Source organism: Mesocricetus auratus, unplaced genomic scaffold, assembly GCF_017639785.1.
Source record: "Mesocricetus auratus isolate SY011 unplaced genomic scaffold, BCM_Maur_2.0 Super-Scaffold_100023, whole genome shotgun sequence".
NCBI classification, from domain to species: Eukaryota; Metazoa; Chordata; class Mammalia; order Rodentia; family Cricetidae; genus Mesocricetus; species Mesocricetus auratus.
Genome location: NW_024429204.1, coordinates 11,933,643 through 11,951,380, shown reverse-complemented (window position 1 = coordinate 11,951,380; position 17,738 = coordinate 11,933,643). Strand labels below are relative to the sequence as shown.

Genomic DNA, 17,738 nt, shown 5'->3' with positions numbered 1-17,738 from the left:
TGGGCATTGCAAAAATCATGGAGGGGAATTCTAAAACTTGCGGGAACTTTACAGATTGTTTTCACACATTGCCCAAGTCTTCAAGAGTTGAAACGGAGATTCCAAGATGTTAAATGATCTTCAACTTACTCTAATTGAGTCAGCAGATGTTATCATTTCCTATTCTGCACCTGCTTTAGGCCATTTCCAAACATCTGGCAAGAGACAAACTATCTAAAGGAAGTCTGCACTAGCGATTCAGCTTGTCTTTAATTTCTAACCATGTATTAGCCGCAAACATCAGAAACCAAAGGATCCAGAACCTATTATCTCAACCTCCCACAGACATGCTTTTGTGGAGACAGTTAACTCAGTTCAATAGTGTCTTGATGGTTTTCCTCGCTGTAGTAGGCACCCATGTTCAACATGGTAGACGCAGTGGTAAGCCCAGCAGTCAAACCTTGTCTGCACAGGGTATGGAGCCTAGACAAATGACCAAGCATCTGGATATAGAAAGAAAAATTAAGAACGACAATCTGTATTAGATGGGACTACATGTCATTTATAATTGTATGTAGCCAACACAAGTGCTCTATCTGGGACTGAAAATGATGAAAGAATAGGAATCTTCTACAGGAGAAGTTACAGGCAGTTTGGGGAATGAGTAGAGTCTGTGTCTGTTATATCTGTGACATATCCTTTTTTTGGTAAACTTACATTAGACAATGTATTTCCTATGGAATGCCAAAGTAGAATTAAAATTCCTTGGTGCACTATTCTGTGATCTCACTATTTTTGCTATATTATTGCTTGATAATATGCAATCAATGCCTTATCATTTATTAAATTTCTTAATGAATACAAACTGCAAATATATTTTTGCAGACAAATGTGTGGAGGAGACTTCACTTTACAGTTTTTCTTTAAATGAACACATCTTCTACACATGTCTGCAAACAAATGGACTGTTTGCCATAGCATGTTCTTATGAGTCCTGACTTTCAGGGAAACTCATTCCAATGAGACATCTGAGATTTAAACTGTTAAAACCCATCTTTCTGCCTCTCAGATTCCTATATATCTAGTGGTCTTGCTAATTATCAATTCTATGAACATATAATTATCTGATTCCATTCACCCTATACAGTTGATATAGCTACCTCTGTATTCTGGTCCAGGTCCCCTGTAGTGCAGTCCTTGAACCATGGAACAAGCCAACCTGCTTTGGGCTCATTATTTACTCCTTCCCCAGTAATAAAATAGTCTTGCTGTAGTAACTTTCCACTCTGCTACAGATAGGTGAGCTTTGAAGGAGGCATCTTCCTAAATCCCACTACTCCTTCCTGTGTGTTTCAATATCCTGTACAATTGTATGTATAGAGTATAACCTTCATTAAGTTTAGTGGTGAATTTATAACAGTCTCCAAAGAAAAACAGAATCTCGGTCACTAACAAAGACCTTATTTTTCATTTATTCAATTAAGACAGTGTTTATATATCATCTAAAGTACTATGAGCTTAGCGAATATTAAGAAACAAGGATATAAGGACTCTTCTTTCAACATATTTATTAGCAAAACCTTCCTTCAAAACAGCTTCTGGAATATAGATAACTGGAGAGTAATTTAGTCTCATAAAATTTTATCCTTAATGAGTGTAGTGTTCCAAATGAAACCTTAATGATATAAATGACAATTTGCATGTATGTATTTATTTGCATATATATATGTTACAGTAATAATTAAAGAGTAAGGGTGTGCCGTTACAAGGGGCAGAAAAGAGGGGGGTCATGAGATTGATTGGAAGGAGAAGGAAGTGAGGAATGTGTATTTTAATATTTTTTTTAATTTATAATACTTGAAATTAGAGTTCATAGATATTAGGACCAATTGAAGTCAAATAACGTAATCTTCATGTGACCAAATGCTTATCCAAGGAGCATATTTCTATACTGAATGCTAGTTTTGATTAACTTATTTAAAAGTCAGTATTTGGTTTCTTTCTTTAAAGACTTGAAATTCTTGTCATACATGTGTTTCATTTGTTTGGGTTTCCCTGTCATGATGTTCACTATCCCTCCTCCCTCTCTTTGACTGGACTCCCTGGGCTCAGCCTGGTACTTGGCTGTGCATATCTGAATTTGCTCCTATCAATTACTGGATGAAGGTTCCATGATGAAAAATAGTGTTGTCACCAGTCTGATTACAGGGGAAGGGGAAGGCCACTCCAGGCAACCTCTCCACTATTGCTAGGAATCTTAACTAAGGTCATATTTGTAGATTCCAGGAAATTTCCCTAGCACCAGTTTTGTCCTTAACCCTACCAAGATATCTCTTTCATTGTTCTCCCATTCCATCCCTCTGCCAGCTACCATACAGCTCCCTCAAGTTCTTTGCACCCAGACCTCCCCCTCTACCATCCCCTTCCACCCCCAGTTTACCCAAGATATCTTATCTATTCATTGTTCCCAGGGCAATCCATATGTCCATCTTAGGGTCCTTCTTGTTACCTAGCTTCTCAGGACCTCCGGACTGTGGTCTGGTTATCTTTTCCTTTACAGATGATACTATCTAGTATCAGCTAATGAGTGAATACATGTCACGTGTGTCTTCCTGGGTCTGGGTAACCTCACTCAGGATGATTTTTTTCTAGTTCCATTCATTTACCTGAAAATTTCATGATGCCATCCTTATTTACAGAGGATGAGTAGTACTCCATTTTGTAAATGTACCACATTTTCTTTATCTGTTCTTCTGTTGAGGGGCATCTAGGTTGTTTCCAGGTTCTGGCTATTATATATAATGCTGCAATGAACATAATTGGTTTCTTACAAAGTACTGAGACAGAAATTTCTAATACTTACTGTCAAACTCTACTCATATACTACTGATCAATACATGATACATGCTTATTTGAGAAAGAAAAACATAAATTGTTCAAGATATAAAGCATAGCGACTATAGTTTATAACATTAATGACCAAAGCAAATGGGTACTGAGAAGGAGCAAAAGAAAAATCACGATTTGATAAAACCATTGTGTTGAAAGCACTAAAATTTAGAAAATTATGGGAGAACACAGATAAGTTGAAAATACAAATTTGACCAGCATGCTCGAACGTCTACTAAAACAATGAAAAAGTTTGAAGAATTACATAAAGTTCTTTTTTTCCTCTTCTTCTATTCTTATGTTGAAAACAAACTTTTTTATATATTCAATATATTGATTACTGTTTTCTCTGCCCCGACTCGCTGCCCCCAGTTCTCCTCCCAGCTTGATCTAACCCCTTTGTTTTTCTCATTAGAATGCAAGTAGGTTTTTCAATGCAAACATGAACTTGTTTCCTTTCTGCTACAAGTTTGCTTCTTCCTCCAAAGCTGTGCCTCACATTTTAAACAAGGTAATGTGCCAACAATGAGGAAATAGGGTATCCTTTCAATCAGCCTACGTTAAATTCAAGTGAATCATGGGACAAACCAATCCTCAGGCTGGGCCATCTGTGTGACAGGCGTGACTCCAGGTCAAACATCTGCTTTGTCAAATAAACTTATAAATGACATCTGTGTAACTGCATTTGGTTTGCATGGATAAAATCGAAAAAATATTTTTGCAATCTCAAATTATATGCACCTATGCAAATTTGTAGAAATCTAAAATGCAGATACATTTTGACTCATGTAATGGCTCAATTACTCCATGCCAATTTTAGTATTTGTGGGGTTCAAGAGATTAGTTGATACCCACGTACTAATTTCTGTGAGTTTTTACTGACATCAAGGTGACATCAATATGAGACCAATAGTTCATACTCCCTAGATGGCATGCATTGCTAAGAAAGAAGAGAAATGTTACAATACTTTACTAATAACAACATAATACTTAATAAAATTAAGTATTCAGTACTTAATGCTGTGTTTTCTCCAAGAACTCTAGTCAATAAAAATTACAGAATAATATCCACATTTTCTTCCTTTGCCATACAGTAGGTATTCACTATGAAAAAGGTCTATCTCCCAAGCTTAAATTTGGGTTTCTATTAATGTGAAGTCACCCCATGGCAATAGCAACTCTTATAAATGAAAACATTTATTTCGGGCTGGCTTACATTTTCAGACGTTTAGTGAATTATCTTCATCAACATAAAAGGAGACATAGTGCCTGAGAAGGATCCAGGAAGTTCTCAATCTTGATCTACAATGAGTACTTTGTGTCACACTGAGCATAGCTTGAAACCTCAAAGACCACCCAAACGGTGATACATTTCCTCTAACAAGATCACTCTTACACAGTAAAACCAGATCTCCTAATAGTGCCACTCCCTCTGGAGGTCTTTTTCTTTCAAAGCACCACAATGATGAAGACATTTTTCCTATTACAGTCTCTCTGGAATAGCCAATGCTTGCAAATTCCCTTCATCTTCTAGGTTCTATTTCTTGTCTGCTTGTCTTATGTTTCTACCTACTTGTTTTAGTATTTTCATCCAAATGTGTCTTTTTCTGAACTAAGACCTGGACTCCTTAGCATATTAATAATCCCTCTTATTAATGACATAGAAAATGTTTAAAATGCTGTAGGAAAGATAGCTAAATCTTTCCTCATTAAATCTAAATCTCATTAAGGTATGAGTTAATGCGCTTATGAAAGAGAGGGGAATACACACACATACAAACACACACACACACACACACGCAAGCATTTTTCTGCATGTCCTTCCTTGATATTTTCTGCAAATGACTAAAGGAAATTAGCTTCCTATCTTCTCTCTCCAGTATCTTTAAGTTACTTTGGTGGTCTATTTTGAGAACCCTGAGGATTTGTAGACAACATTGCTTTTTCATGACTTTTTTTGCAATTATCATAAACATATATTTAACCTAGCACTGGGAAAGAGGAGAATTTAAATCCTTCATCCTCTGAAGTCATCATTTTGTGCCAACCAGAATCATAAAAATATTTAAGAGACAAAACCCAGTGATGTTTATTTTTCTCTACATTGCTGATAATGGAAATATTTCATCTTTCAAGGTGAATTTTAATGAATTGCATAAAGCTTCTGAGGTTACATTCCAATAATCTAACGAACCTTGGCATTATAAAACACCTTACCTTTGTTTGATTGGAATGAGACTCAAAGAAAACGAGGTACCCCAGACCGACAGCTGAGAGGCCAGCATGGGACTGATTCAGACTCCCTGAGTGTGAGAGTCAGTGAAGAGGCCTGGACAACCTATGGGGCACTGGGCAGTGGATCAGTGTTTATCCCTGGCATATAAATGGACTTCGTGTATCCATAACACAAAGAGGGATGCTCTCTCAGCCTGGATTCTTAGGGGAGTTCCAGGATCCTGCCCTGAGCGAAATGACAGACTCTGGATATCCCCTATGTGGAAGGAAATGGGGATAGGTTGGGAGGCTGGTGGGGGGGATGGTAGGGGGGTGTGGGAGGAAGGGAGGGAGAGGGAACTGGGATTGACATGTGAAGCAAGCTATTTAAAATTAAAGTAATAAAAAAGTAAAAAAAAAAAAAGAAAACAAGGTAAGGAGAACCACAAAGTTAAAGAAATAAATCTATACTAGAGCTCAAAATGAACAATTGTATAATACGCATCTATTGTTTCTCCACTATTGGATGCGATAGAAAGCTATTCCTGTCACCTTGTATTAATTGCAATGATCTGTATTTCAGAGTAAGTTATATCAATATGTTAATGACAAATAATTTTTAGATTGTCTGTAAAGAGAAGCTTTTTCCTTGAGAGAAGCCTTCCCGCCAGCCTGGTTCTAGAGCCGCATGAATCCCAAATAAACACACAGGAGGCTATATTCATTATGAAGCTGTTGGCCTTGCTTGTTTCTCACTGGCTAGCTCTGACTTAAGTAATTACCCCATAATTGTTAATCTAAGTATTTCTCTTACCGGAGAATAGTTCCAGGCTTCCTACCCCATGGCCTTACATCTCGACTCTCTGTGTTTCTCCTTCCCAGAGTCCTCCTGGAATCCTAGTCCCACCTATCTTGCTTCCTTATTGGCCAACAGTGCTTTATTGACAAATGCACAGGACTTCCCCCCAACAATTGTCAAAAATCACATGTTTTAATTGCCTCACATAACACTCTTAGGGGTTAAAAAATATTAAGTTCAAAACATACTGGCAATGGTGTAAAGCATGAGGCCAGCTCAACATAGCCCTCAGATTTCAGCACTAATGATTTTGTGGCCTCTGTGGTAACACAGACTTGAACATCAATGCAGATCCACATTGTAGCAGGTCCTTACACATTCCATTTAGGGTTGAATCCTCCAGTCTCTCATTCTCTGCAGAATGTCCAATTGTGAGTTTCTATATTAATTATCAATTGCTGCAAGGAGAAGCTTTTCTTATGAAGTTTTAAAGATTCCCTGAACTGTAGGTGTGGAAATGTGTAATGAGGAGAAAGTTTGGTATGTTCCTTTAGCAGAATAACAATAGTCGTAGCTTTTACCCTAGACCCATGACCTATCTACCTTGATGTTCTTGCTCACTCCAGTAGTGCCAAAGATGGGCTACATATCACGGAATCAGCCTTGAAAACAATTTTGCATCACAGTTGGTTATTCTCCTAACATTTGAAACAGCACTACACCATGTATGTTGGAGTAAGGTTACTGCTGTAGGTTGCAACATTTGTAACTGGATGATTACTGCTCTCTTCCAGTAGAATACAAAGCACCTTGTATTGTCATCAGCTCTAATCAGTAGGGGTGAAACTTTTAGTTGGCCACTGTCTTAGTTTCTCCCTGTTCCATAACCTATATAAGTATCTTCAACACTAGTCTCTTAGCAGTCAGGTTGAGGAGGGTAAGAATTATTTTTAGCAAACCCCATAACATTTGAAGGATTCTGAAGGATCCTTTTGGCCAATGACTCAACAAGATTTAATCCATTGCTGGTAACAGGTGTTTTAATTTGTAGCATAAAATTTCTAGTAAGGCGCTGTTTCCTCGGATAATGTTACTCCATTTAATTTTATTTCATGTAAGTTTGTATTTTAGGAAGCTTCTGTAGTATTGGGGAGGGTTGGGGGTCTCACTTCCTTGGCATGGTGGATTAGCTTGCCTTAATTTGAAACGTGGCCCCGTTCTTTCTAATCACTTCTGAATTTGATAATTGTGAAGACTATCATGCTCTGCTTCCTTACTCTCTTAAAAAAAAAAAAGACTGGTACCTTTGATTGGGTTGTTTTTCTGGATGCTTAGAATGACTCAAAACTTTCAACTAGGATGCCATAATAATGTTTAGGTCCTTTTCATAGACATATAGTATTCATGAATTTCACTAGTGCTATGCCTTTTCATTTCAAATGTAATATCTAATTGATTGTATTTTCTAAAGGACGAACATTTGTGCATTGACGTATATTTTAAGTATTTAGTGTTATATTGGGCAATTTTTCTAAGTTCTTACTTTTGTAATTACTTTCATTTTTTGCTTTATTGTGGTCTTTCTATTAAATTGTACTGCCAGTTGTTGACAAATAGAGTCTGTTACATTTCTACAGTTACTGTTTCCTATCTTGCTTGCGTGGTAGTTCCAGATTAATATGTAACCACCCTTGTTCCTGGCCTGGTTAAGTCTACATCTTTTTTTCCTTCCAGTTTCTCAGTAAAGTTAGGGAGTGATTATAGAATTGAGGAAGGCAGAAATTGCAAAAATGATTGTTTGAAAAACTTAGTTCCTGTCCACAGAGTTTTGAAATCATGAAAATTGTTAAACACATCCTCTATATGATATATTATTGACAGTTTCTAGTATTTCTACTTTGTCACTGAACTTTCACAAAAGGAATTATATATTGGTCATTAGTGTGGTTCTATAATCAATTGGTGGTTCATTTTATCCTTAATAAGTTGATTATTTAGCTGGGTGGTGGTGGCACACGCCTTTAATCATAGCACTCGGGAGGCAGAGGCAGGTAGATCTCTGTGAGTTCGAGGCCAGGCTGGACCGACAGCCTCCAAAACAATACAGAGAAACCCTGTCTCGTAACCAAAAAAAAAAAAGTTGATTATTTGCCCCCATAATATATGTTTTAAAGTTGTATATAAGTATTTAAGTTGCAATAGTATATAATTTATTGATTTATATATTTGTTTCATGTTTAATTCATTTTATTTCACTTTTATCTTTGTTTCATAAAAATTGAAAATATTTTTATTTTCTGTGATCAAAAACAATTCATGTTGAAATGGAGTCCTTCTTACCATGTTTTGGTAGAATTTCCTTGTAAACCATTTTGATTCCAGTACTACTATATGGAAAGCATGTAACTAGCTCATTTCCTGTTTCCTTTAGAAAACATTATAATAAGCCTTTTTTTCTTATAAGAAAATAAGACCAGTAAACTACATTTCTGTAGATTATTTTCTGCTTGATGTCTTCTTTTGCATTGTCAGTTTGACTTTCCTAAAACAAATGGATTTTATTTAAAATGCTTTATAAATATTCCCTTATTTGAGTTAGAATTAAAAAACTGAAGTTTACATATGCCTTTATGCATTTTTATACAGTATATTATTATCACTCTTTTTCCGTCTTCCAAGGCTTCCTAGATTTCCCACACCTCCACATCTACCCAGAATCAGACATTTTTATCTCTATCTGTTTAAAAAACCAAACAGAAAAAATACACACCTCCAAATCAATAAAATTACATCCAAAACAAAATTATTTAATTTTCTAATCAGTTAAATTAGTCAGATTGATTATAATTTTGAGACACATAATGGATCTTAGTTAATAGTCATATAGTCATTCTGGCCGGGTGATGGTGGCACACACCTTTAATCCCAGGACTCGGGAGGCAGAGGCAGGAAGATCTTTGTGAGTTCCAGGCCAGCCTGGTCTACAGAGCGAGTTCCAGGATGGATTCCTCTCTGCTAGGGTGCTTGGCCAAAGAGGAAAATAATATATATTAATATTTCCAAATATTTTCCAAAAGATACCACCAATTTTTCTTCATCAACCAAATTTGAAAAAGAAAACAACTTACTATCCCTGCCACAAGATGTTTGAAATTTTAATGTGTCTTTATCTCTCCAAATTTCCTTTAGAATATCTATAAAAAGTGAGATTAAAGATATATTATGGAAGTCCCTTCCAAATATAATTACCTTAAAATCAAATTTATGTATATGAAATGTTTCCCCAAATGAGTGAAAACATTTAACATTGTGCAAAGTATTCTAATGTTTACTGAAGAGATGAACAATGTATGCAAGAGAGAAAAGTGAATATATTAAGTTTTAACGTGGCTTTTGATTATCTTATACATTCTTGAAATATTGATTTTACTGTGGGGAACATGATTTTAGACTGAAGTTAATTAATTGGTAGATTTATATGATAATAAATAACATTCAGAAAAAATATTTACAGCTATGAGTTAATGACCCAAAGTTTAACTGAAATTATTGTACCTTCAGTTGAACGTCCATTTAGAAGATAATGATTTTTCCAAGGTCAGTTACAATTAACTCTGAGGCACTTCTTTTCTGATTAATAATTTCACTGGCATCATTAGCAGCAAATGTCCAATAGCCTGAGAAAGGTTAAATCCACTAATCTTTGAATTTTTAAGGAACTGGTTGGGTTGTAGTCATTATCTTTAGCTTTCCTTTTTTTTTCTCTTTGACAGAAGCATTGAAATGTAAATCTACAAACCTTTGTGGGTCAATAATTTAGTTTGATTTTGATGCTATTCACCAAACCATGCCAGTAGTTATGTCAATACTTTAAATAACACCTAAGAGTTGCTTTCAAAATCATAAATCCATCAATTAAAAAAAAAAACAATACCGTGAGTTTTTCTTATCTATCTTTAAATATAAAAAATAGCAAATTTGAATGCATTGTCTTGTATTTTTACCCTGTAATATTTGTGTAAAATATTTAAGAAGTTTTGACTTTCTTAAACTGATTAATGGATATATTTTCATAATTAAACGGTTACTCTACTCCTATAAACTTCTGAAAAATTTCAATAGCTATGGACATTAAGATTATTTCACATTAAAATAATTGACTACCTTAGACTCTATATAACTTTAAGTTCAATATATTGTTAAATCTAATATCATGGAATCATATTTTATTACAATTGACACAGCAGACATTATACTTATGTTACAAATAAACAATGTATGTATATTATTGTGGCATCCTTAATTCACCACAGTATTTTCAGACACTCCTCCAAATTTTGTGAATCAAGTTCGTTTATATGAATGAAAGAGTAAATGATGACATTGTAGATTACTCTGGATTGGAATAAGTTGCCAGTTTTCTCATGTTTGTATAGTTAAATTTAGCTGGATATTCCTGTAAGGCATAAATAATGTGAAATTATAATGGTGCTCCCTGTGATACTTTGATACCTTTTTCTGAGATATAATGATGTTGTTACTTTAATTATATTTCTCATGTAATTTGTATTAATAGGTATTGTGTGATAACTACCAACGTTATTTTATCTAGGTTCTGATATACACAGTATACAACTGTTATCTCTAGTCACTCTCCCGTTCAGTAGCTGGAAGTTCCTTCTCTTATCTAACTGTAACTGAATTCCTGTTTATGACCACTTGGCCATTCAGCACCCCCTCCTATCTCCACAGATTTAAATGAACCCTGTTGTTGTACCATATGGTCTATGTGATCTTTTCCCACCTATGAGTGACATCATGCATACTTGTCCTTCTGTGTGTGGCCTGTTTAACTTGCAATACTGTCAAATTCCATATACTTCTCAGTACTTGTACTTTTTACATAAATTATTAGTTCTCTGGGAGTCTCACACAACTTTGTTTGGACTGGATTCAGCGTGCTCTCACAATCTTTTCCCAATCTCTGTTTTACTTTAAAAACCTTCAAGACTAATTTGTGGTACCCAGATAGGTTTCATATGTGGTCTTCCATGACAGGGTGATCAACAAATACATCACCATAGCTGATCTCATATTGAACTTTTAATATGCTCCAGGACTCACTTTTACAAAGTGAGTCTAAGAACTAGGAAAATACTTGTATAAATATGTGACAGTCGAGGAATTAGAATACATTATATATTTTATAAGTCAATGAAAGAAAGGTGAATAATATATTTTAAAATCAGACAACACATAGATACAGGTGATTAATGAAATAAAGAAAATTAATATGAATAAAGATTGTTCACAATTCTTAGAAAAATAGCTTGATTTGAGTACAGTTTATTGTTTCTTTAAATTAGCATTATTGACTTCACATATGTATCCTTGACTTTGTGTTCAGCTGATGGTGAAACAAAATTACTAAATCACATCTTATTTCACAAAAGAATTCATTCTGTGGTAGGAAATTAAAGATGTTTTTCGAATGTATACCGCAGCATAGGTATTATAATTTTGATGTAGCAGATAACACCCAAGAATGGCAAATTGCATGAGAATGTTCCTTTGCTGTCCCTGCATAAAAAGAACGGTGCTAATAGGCGTTCATCAAAGCAAAGGATGAAGTAGGTGGGGAATATCCATCAGTCTTGTCCTGAATCTCCTCCTAGGAAGGTACAAATTACATCCTTTTCTTGCTGGCAGGGAATCCAAATTTAGAGGCTCAGCGACTTTTATCCCTGCCTAAACCTGATTCATAAGGGCCCATGAGCCTCTTACTGGAGAGTACTTGGTGTTTGTGACAACTATTGAAGAAATTGAACTTTAGGTCCCAAGATTAAGGGGAAATAAATTAACATTTTTACTTCTGGACAAATATGTCCTGGCTTGCAAAAGACTCACTTAACTAAGATTTGTATTGAATTTGATAGGTAAAATAGTTGAGAAAAACCCATTGTAAGTGTTGAGATTGCGAGTGAGGTAAGAATTTGTACCTGTTCTTGCACCTCAATTTGTCCCCCAATTTTTTTTTAATTTTTTGATTTCACTTTACATTCCAATCTTGATATTACCCTACTACATGAGCTAGCTTGTTGGAGCCCGTTCCCTATGGTGGGATGCTATGCTCAGTCTTAATGCATAGGAGAGGGGTCTGGCCCTGCCCCAACCCATTGAGCCACACTATGTTGACTCCTCCTGGGAGCCCTTACTGGTGAGGTGGAGTAGATTGGTGGTGGGCCAGGAAGAAGGTGAGGAGAGTTGGGGGGAGGGGGGGAAGGGGTGGGAGGGAGAACTGTGTTTGCAGACTCGTTTTGCTGGTCAGGTGACTCTGCTTGGATTTACATAAACAATAGAGACATTTAGGAAGAAAACTGTAGTTTGTTATTTGTCCTCTACATTTCAGGGTCAAATATAAAGAAGCATAGAGAATTTATTTGAGTCCTTAAAAATAAAGAAAAATAACAAAGATAAGTTTGGGAAGAGCTAGGAAATTCATGTTGGCATCTGAAGTCAAGCCCAAAGGGGTGTGGCCACTAACACAAATTCACTGCCAAGACAAGATACTACTACAACACTGTACTTAGTTTGTTTTCCATTAAGACTGTTTTGCCACTAAGTAGATCCCAATAGGCATCTCGTTTTATTTATTAAAAGTTATTCATTGTGTCATTCTTGATAACCAAGGACAGAACAAAAAAATCTACAATGTGGTTTTATTAATCCTAGAAAATAGGTAATTTTGGTACAGATAATCTGTGTCATATACTAGCAACATAATAAGCTTTTAAATATTGATGTTTCTTTGTTCTGTTTAGTAAATCCATATGGCATTTCCTTGCTGTATAAATGGTAGGAGCTATGATTATCCAGTTAATGATGTTGAAACATATTTTGAGTATCTAACATGTGTTGCTTCATTGTGAGTACCTAAGGTCTAGAACTATTTTGCATCTAAGCTCTTGGATCATTTAGCGTGCAGAAGGATAAAGTGAACTCCTCTCTGGGGGAAGCATGGGCAGGCATCAAGGTAGTTCAGAGTAAGTTCAGCTGGCAACTTTATGTGCTTTTAAACTCACATGTCTTGAGTTTTCTCATGTTTACTTAATGAGAAATATAGCAACTGATTTTTGATAGCTGTTATGTATTTATTATGTTATCAATATATGGCTACAGATGATTCAGCATTGTGAGGTAGCCTTTCAGATATTGCCAGGTTTAGCTGATCTTTGTGATGGCCTTCATCCATCATAGCCCACAAGATAGAACACTGAGCTTGGAACTCTAGCATTCCTACAACTCATCAGAGGACAATAATCCAGAGTCGTGTTTCTGGCCCCAGTTAAAGGCTTGGAATCTGAACTTTGGTAGGGCCATAAATGATAACTGTGTAACTTATCTTCAGGAGTCCTAAGCCTTATAATATTACTGTACAGCACAGGCCTTTCTGATAAAGACCCAGAATACATTGCTACCATGCCTGTAAAAGCAGATCAAACGAGACCATCAAACACAGGGAAGGGACAACTTTTCTCAGGAAAGTCGTTATCCCAGAGACTTCAGAAATATCATAAAGTCTACCTAAAGTGGCATCTCTGGTGACCCCCTGTGCTACTTTTTAGATAAGTTTTTCATCTGCTTTGTAAAAGCTCTATATTCTACGTTACACTCTAGGTGCAATTTCTTAATTCCATCATTCACAGAGATCACAAGGACTGGGATTCAAAAGGGAGGGATCCCAGAAAAAGGAAAAAGAGACTAGCAGTAATCTGTTTTTCTTTCTTTATGTTTTTGTTTTTTTTGTTTTTTTTTGAGACAGGGTTTATATGTGAAAAATTGGAGCCTGTCCTGGAATTTGCTCTTGTAGACCAGACTGGCCTTGAACTCACAGAGATCCTACTGCCTTCGCCTCCCAAGTGCTGGGACTAAAGGCCTGTGCCATCACTACCCAGTGACTTGCAGCAATGTTAATGAGCCAAGTGCTACAGTTAAGTCCAACACAATACATGAGCATAGCAAGTGCATGATAATCTACATATACGCTATGAATAGACGTAAGCTATGTGTTTAGTACTTAAGAGTGTTGTAAATGTTCACTTGAGCTTCCTGCAAATTACTGTATACCACAATTTTCAGAGTGCATTTATTTAGTATTTCTTAAAGATTATGGAGCAAATGTAAGGACAAGGCTCAGTTGCCTTTGCTTTAAGGACAACTTAAATTTCAGATAAATACATTGTGTAAATATACCAGAGAATAACCTTCATTTCCTTATTTAAATATTCTTTACAGAGCTCATTACAGGTTCAATATTTTATTGTCCTTTTTTGAAAACTTATTGTTAATGTGATGACTGTAAGGTGTGCAGGTGTGAAGGATTTTTTTATATCACCGGTATTATGATTTTTATCAAAATTGTGTCCTTTTAAATCTGCATGCTTGCATTAATCATTTGTATTTGTAGTACTAAGGGAAGCCTTGAATATGTAGGGTAGTTTGTGGATATCAGAGCCTAAACATTGCCTGCCATCTGATCCCTTGTAGTACTACTAACTCACTGCAGCTCTGTTGTGTGAGTTGAAGCTTCGTGATGGTTTACAGAAGACCCTCTTATGGCCATCCACATCACATCAAAAGAGCTTGTTTGTAGAAATTAGTATTGTAATGGAGTGCACTACTCTAAAACTCCCTATTAATCATTGTTTTAAGCATCCCATATACTAAATAGTCTGCTATATATTTTTTAAGATTTTTTTTCTGAAACCCAAATAAAGACAAAGAAAGTAATATAATATATTGACTAAATCCTAATCCCAGGTTTATTCAATGTTTTGCTGTAAAGAGCCAATAAATTGAGAATTGCTATGATTCAGGAATTTCCAAAAACAGGTGTCAATTTTAGAAAGCAATAATTTTGTGGCATATCAAGGAATACTTAACTGTTTCAAAACATTCTGACTAAAAGAGACATAACTTTTAATCTGGAATGCAATCATTTTCTTTTCATAAAATGTTGATTCTATTCTCATATATATAGAAGTAGAGAAAATATGAGTGTGTGGGAGATATTCCTTGGCTTGAGTTTAGATTTTCTCATTGATATTATGAGTACTCATAGTGAAGTTATTTAGATTTCCTTGGCCTGAGATGTCTTGTAGATATAATAAAAGCACTAACAGAAATGAAAGCACGTTCTATGGACCCTATATTTTCTAAAATTTTGTAACTATTTAAATTTTCATATGAATAATTTCATTATTTGTGGAGAATGAAATAATAATGGTGATGATTTTAATTAAATCAGAATTGGATCTTTTATGCAATGAGTATTGCCATATATGGTCAAATAGTCTAAAATTATTTAGTAGAAATTATGATATTCAATGTCCCATGTGCAAAAAAACATGTGAAATTTCATGGAGGCATTCAAGGTCAAACTGAAATTTCTGATTAGGTAATGCCAGAGTTTGATAGTCTGTGATGTGCTATAGAAGCATTCTATCTCTGTTTTAATTGTTGGTGGTGATTTGTCACATATCTTAAAGCAACAAAGGCTATTGGCATTGCTCTTGGCTACCCATAAGAACAAGAATGTATCATCATATTGCTGAATTCATTTAGGTCATGAGATATGGAGAAATTGAATTGATATCAATATGGAAGCCTCCTTCCAACTGTACTAGCTTTCATAATTCTTGGGAACTGTTATGTAGATTGCTGAGGGAAAAAACATTTAATTGTTGCTTTGTAACATGTGCTAGCATGAAAATCACCTCGGCCCTATATGTTCATTTGTGCAATTCGAGCATGAGTGTTTGGAGATAGCTCACCACTGTCTGATTAGATTTAAGGCCCGCTCATCAAGATAGAATTCATACCTAGGACTGATTACTGGGCCTACAGACCATGACTGGGTAGAACATAGACCTATGTAGTAAAACTACAACTATTTTTTTAACCCTACATAAATGTAATATCAAATAAATTCCTATACTTTACCTACAGATTAATGCAGTCTTTAGCACTCACTGTAATGTGTTCTTTTTGCAAATACATGATCATAAAGAAATTCACAATTGGCTAATGTGAAAAAAAGTAAGAACATGTTAAGGGCTCAGCCATAATAAGACAGCAATATTTGATGATTCTTCCCACGATTCAGGAACACTGAAGAAAAGGGGCAAGCAATTTTTAAGAGCCAGAGGTTGTGGATGTGTGCTGAAAAACAGTGTTTCCTGGACATAGCATTTCATTGGTGCATAAAGGGTCTGTATCTGTATGCATAAGGTTTGAAAAAGACCAAGCCACTCAAAGTCCAAATATGAATAGCGGTGACCTATGAATTGTTACTCATTGTGGAGGTCCTACTGGCAGTTGATGGCTCTTATGGGAGGGAGATTGAGTTGCCACCTTCCCGGTCAATGGTCTTATACCCATGCAAGTTCTGTCATCACTAAATGGACAATGGCTTTAAAAACATTGCATGAATTTGGAAAGAAGGAAATGATGGGAGATGCTTAATAACACTTGGAAGAGAGGAAGTGGGTGTAGATTTGATCAAAATACATTGCCTAACATTTGTGAAATCCTCAAACAATAACACTCTGATGTGAACTTAAACAGATTTATATAAAAGTCACAGAAACAACTTCTCTTACAGATGATGAGTTATTATTGATTTTTCTTTAACAAACTTTAACTGATTTTATTTACTCGTAAAATTTAAGTTACTATTGCATGGGATACAGAATAATATAGCATGAATAATAAAAACTGAGAGAAAGATATTGGGATTCAAGCTGAAGATCAGAGAAGCAAAGCAGTGAAACCACCTCTACTAAGGCTGGGGATACTATCCTCAACATGGCTGGAGACGGAATGTTAGAATGAAAGACCATGCTCCTATCTTATATGCCTTCCTAGTGCTGGGATTAAAGGTGTAAGCTCTCTTCCTGCTTTAGACTGACTCACTCTCATGTAGCTCTGGGTGGCCTTGAACTCACAGAGATCCATCTGCCTCTGTCTCCTGAGTCCTGAACTCTGTGGCTGACTAGTGTGACTAGCTTTGCATTTTGATCTTCAGTGGCTTTATTAGATCATAAGCAATATATCGCCACAGAATAAAGCACATAGTCTCCTGACTTCAAGGCAGAGTTTAGCGAGATAGTTAAATACTGAACACACATAAGGGGGAACAGATACTACATAATTGATACCTGTGCATTGATTAATTTCAATTAATGTAAAACATCCTGATGACTAATTTCTTAAAGAGAGTAGTTTGAAATATATTTGTATGTTTTACTTCAGTTATATAAAATGAATCATAATTTTGATCAGTATATATATATTATATTAGAACTGCTTGATTAAAGTGATCTTATCCTATACCACTTATTTCCTTGTCCATGAAAAGTAATGAAGATACACATATTTTAATTTTATTTTTATTTAAATTAAAAACAATCTTATTTTACATACCAATCCCAGTTCCTTCTCCCTTCCATCCTCCCATTACCCCCACCAACCCCCCATCCCACCCCGATTCACTCCTCAGGAGGGTGAGGCCTCCCACGGGGGATCATCAAAGTCTGTCACATCATTTGGGGCAGGTCCTAGGCCCTCCCTGGTATATCTCGGCTGAGAGACTATCCTCCATAGGGAATGGGCTCTGAAAGACCATTTTTGCACTAGGGATAAATCCTGGTTCCATTGCCAGAGGTCCTATTGACCTGACAAGCCCTCCAACTGACACCCACGTTCAGGGGGCCTGGTTCAGTCTTATGCTGGTTCCATAGCTGTCTGTCTGAGGTTCATAGGCTCCCACTTGCTCAGGTCAGCTCTTCCTGTGGGT

General features: G+C 35.8%; 1 protein-coding gene across 5 annotated transcripts in view; it reads left to right on the top strand.

Annotated features, from left to right (window-relative positions):
• The window catches only part of Csmd3 (CUB and Sushi multiple domains 3), a 1,035,998-nt gene that overhangs the window by 187,948 nt on the left and 830,312 nt on the right, over nt 1-17,738 (top strand). The window lies entirely within an intron of this gene.